General features: G+C 28.1%; 1 long non-coding RNA gene across 3 annotated transcripts in view; it reads right to left on the bottom strand.

Annotated features, from left to right (window-relative positions):
• Positions 1-3,344, bottom strand: part of LOC105452270 — a 5,944-nt gene extending 2,600 nt beyond the window's left edge. Inside the window, exon 1 of one of the 3 annotated variants that reach the window (XR_974713.1) lies at positions 2,955-3,344. This is a non-coding gene — a long non-coding RNA (uncharacterized LOC105452270). The remainder of the gene's footprint in view (positions 1-2,954) is intronic. The other 2 variants (XR_974714.1, XR_974715.1) reach the window with 2 other exon arrangements.
• Between the last annotated feature and the right edge of the window lie 555 nt (positions 3,345-3,899).

Below are 3,899 nucleotides of genomic sequence, written 5' to 3'. Positions count from 1 at the left end.
TGACGCGTCTCCATTTACATTTATGCACTTCCGTCAACACGTCAGTAAGTCGTTTTTTAAAATGTCGATTTAAAAAGTAGAGATTTCAGCTGTAAAATGCTTTTTGAAAAATCTCTTTACAATCATTTTTCACGAAGTTACGGTTCTTGAATTTTGCCTAACGGGAAAACAAATCTTTTTTGTGCAAATTTCTTTCATTCTACCGTAAAACGAACATTCTTAAAAAGATATGTTTTTTAATCATTACGCTATAATTTTTCATTGAGTTAAAATTAATGACAATTTTTAAGTGAATATTACATTTTCATGGTGAAAAAAAATCGTACAACGTTCAACAAAAATGCAAATTAAAGGTAAGGATTCACTCTTTCGAAAGCTGTAAACTGCATTTGCATGCGACTTTTAATTCGCGCCATGGAATTTGTCAAAGTTCGTAAAAAATTTTGAGATTCGTCGGGTCTTCTTATCTATCCGTGTAATTCCATGAAAGATCAGTAGGATCGTTTTCTAAAGTATCGATTTGGAAAGTAGAGATTTCAAGCTGTAAAATGCTTTTTTGATCATCTCGATACGATCATTTTTGACGAAGTTAGACTCTCTTGAATTTTGCCTATTTTTGGAGGGTAGAGTAAGTGATGCTTTAATTTTGTTGAGAAGTGTATATTCCCGCAAAAATATTATTGGCCATTGTTTTCACCGAATATACTTGTTTCTACTTATTGTTAATTGTAAATTCTTTTATTGAAATAATAAAAAAATATATAATATATAAAAAAAAGAAATACTGTATAAAAAAACATAAATAAAATTAAGAAAAGCTAATCAAGAAATATTATATCTTTACGTCTTTATGTGCGGTACTTTAAACGATTGTGTAAATAGAACAATAGCTCGAACAAAAACGTGCTAGTGTTTGAAAAGTCACTAACATTTGTTTTTCGATTTTCTTGTGAGTTAGTTGTCAATTCATGTAATTTATAAACTGTTGTTTCATATTATTTTTAATTTTTAGGTAGGAAAGAAAATAAATTTTTGTTTCTATATCTTAAACATTCTTTGAAAAGTTTACTCCACTCTCTCTCTCTCTCTCTCTCTCTCTCTGTGCAAGTATAGTATTAAATACAATGTGACAAAAAGACAATTATCATTAAGCGACAAGATTGTCACATTCTAATGAGCTCTAAAGCTATTGGTTGAAGACAATTCGATAGCAGTTAACGAATTGTTAGCAGAGGAAGGGTGAATAGGAACGGTTAGCGGTTAACGCGAGGGGTTGACAGGCGAACGTATAATACATTGTTACCCCATTCAGCATTACACCCCTTCTATGACCAGTAATTTTCCCTACAAAACCGACATTTGGGTGAACTACCTCATAATTAAAATTACTCTACTATCTATTCAACCTAAATGCATTGAATTTCTGAATCATTTATTTATTTATTTTTTTATTGTATAACAATTAGTACAATAAAAGCCAAAGCAGGTGTTAATATGTAATGTTTATTAATGCAAATTGACCTAAATATCGCATATGTCTAAATATATTAACGCATTAATAACTATCCGCGTTAGCTCTTAGTATCATTACTCCTTTTTTCGATTTGATTTACTTACAGACCTTTTATACTTATATTAATTATTTGATAACAAATTGTCTTTTAATTTAATTAAATAAAACAATTTTTAAATAAAATGATAATGTTTATAACTTGTGGACACAATTTTTTATTAATAATATAAGAAACAAATATTGCAATTAAATAATGCTAATTATTACTAATAATTAATAATAATAATACTAATAATTATAGTAATAACATTGATCAATATTGCTTTCTTTTTCAAAATATCAATTTTAATTATAAATGCATAAATTTTCAAAATAATACTTGAAATTCATTATTATATCAATATTTCTTTTAATCGTTGTTTTAATGTAACACTAAAATTTTAATAATTTAAGAATTTTGAGATAATGGTAGTTTTTTGGCTTTTGTATAAATAAAATCGAGGGTCAAAGGAGCATGGAAGCCGTAGTTAGTTATACGTGCTTAATATTTATAAATTATTTATTTTATTTGTCGAAAAAAAACGAATGTTTCGACTCTGATCGGGTCATCTTCAGCGCAATACAATTAAAATATGGTCCGCGTTATAATATAAACTGTCGTTCGTATTAAATTTTTTCCTTCTTACAAAATAAATTTTCGGTCACATTTCTATGTAACGTTTGAAATGAAGAAAGAATTGAACTTCCTAGTTTTTTCAGTGTACTACCAGCGTCAATCACAAAATTTTGAGATATTTTGATGTTTATTAAATAATAAAATTTTGAAATATTTTAGTTATTTGTTCAATTAATAATAATAAAACAAAAATTATCAAATTTATTAAATTAATGCAAAATAAGAATAACTTTTTATTTTCTAACAAAATATACAGGGTGGATATGAAGTAATGTAAAAGATTTTAAATGACACTACTCACACAAATTCAAGGTGAAACGTCATGGATTGTATGTTCGAAATTTTTATGTTCGTAATTTCAATGATACAGCTTAAAGTTGAAAAAAAAATTGAACTTTCTTCTAAACATTTCGAAAACTACTTTAATTATTTTAATAAAATATTGTGTATGTTTCAAATTTCATCAAAATAATTCGAGATTTTTAAAATTTTTGAAAAAAATTTTTCTTTCGACGGTTGAAAATTTATGTCATAAAAAAGCTTGTAACAAATTAATTTATTTTTAATAAAAAGTTTTCAATATTAAAATATAACTTGCGTGCAAATTAGTGCTAACAATAAATAAAATATATAACACAAAATATCTTAAATATTTTGACAATTGCTTCTCTTAAGCAAATTTTTGTGTTTATTTTTGTAATGCACATATTTTATTATGATTTAGTGAATTAATTGCTTATTAAGTTCATCTATAGAGCGACTTACAATTAGATAATCTCTTCACAAAACTTCAGTCTTTTCTAAATTGATTTTCAAATTCCTTTTATGATCCAATTATTTATCTCTGACACCCGTTCGAAATAAAGTTGCACTCATGAAGACACTTGTAAAGATATTGGGAACGAAATTGTTCAATAATATAGCGAAACGAATGTATACTCAACAAGAAGCCTATGAGTAGTACTAGTAGTAGGACTTCGCGACTGGTCGACCAGAAACGACTCTCGTGTGGATATTAAACTTTGAAGATCTCGTCACCTCGTTGCCTGCGTCTCGCTTTGTCGCCTGACTCAGCAAGTGTCATTAATAACTTCGAGGAGATAGATAAAGCGCTAAACATCAGGCATATCGTATGCTTGGGCATACATCATTACCCTGACTAACCAGAGATTCGATAAAGACTCACTAATACATTGCTTGTTAATAGCGAGTCGTTTTGAGTGATTACACATTGCGCACACACACACACACACACACACACACACACACACACACACACACACACATACACACACACATACACACACACACAAGGGTGTTCAAAAAACCATTCAGAATTTATATGATAGATAGTACACACCATACTGACAATGAGTATAAAAGGCTTAGTGAACATAAGTCGAAAGCTCAACCATTTTTGAGATATAAACATTTTTATATGTTAGCATTTTATATAAGTTAGGCACAAAAACATAGCGCAACAAAAGCATTTTCATTAGTATGATCATACAAAAAATGCGTATCTGCCATTTATTGAGAACAATATGCCAACATTTTTAGCACGATATCTTATAATTGTGTAATCACATGTAGGGGAGAGTGGGCATAAAAGAGCTTTTTTATAAATATGAAAAAAAATGAAATCTAATATTAATCAAATAAAATCGCTTAGCAACATAAGAGTACTTAATTTATCTATTATAAAATTGA

This window comes from Wasmannia auropunctata, unplaced genomic scaffold, assembly GCF_000956235.1.
Source record: "Wasmannia auropunctata unplaced genomic scaffold, wasmannia.A_1.0 LD336035.1, whole genome shotgun sequence".
Classification (NCBI taxonomy): domain Eukaryota; kingdom Metazoa; phylum Arthropoda; class Insecta; order Hymenoptera; family Formicidae; genus Wasmannia; species Wasmannia auropunctata.
The sequence above is the reverse complement of the archived record's forward strand: the minus strand, read 5'-3'. Positions and strand labels throughout refer to the sequence as shown.